The sequence below is a fragment of the Dermacentor silvarum genome, chromosome 10 (assembly GCF_013339745.2).
Source record: "Dermacentor silvarum isolate Dsil-2018 chromosome 10, BIME_Dsil_1.4, whole genome shotgun sequence".
In the NCBI taxonomy this organism is placed as follows: Eukaryota; Metazoa; Arthropoda; class Arachnida; order Ixodida; family Ixodidae; genus Dermacentor; species Dermacentor silvarum.
In genome coordinates, this window is record NC_051163.1 from 142727718 (window position 1) to 142728028 (window position 311).

Below are 311 nucleotides of genomic sequence, written 5' to 3' on the forward strand. Positions count from 1 at the left end.
ACTCGGGACAAAGGGAGGCCGGCGGGCGTATTCGTGCCGGAATCTAGCAGGGTGGCTCCGATGCGGCACATGGCGCGGCGAACGACGCTCGGGACAAAGGGAGGCCGGCGGGCATATTCGTGCGACGTGCCGTCATCTAAGCAGGGTGGCTCCGATGCAGCACATGGCGCGGCGAACGACGCTCGGGACAAAGGGAGGCCGGCGGGCGTATTCGTGCCGGCATCTATGCAGGGTGGCTCCGATGCGGCACATGGCGCGGCGAACGACGCTCGGGACAAAAGCCGCGGGCGTAGCCGGACTAACAGCTCCGG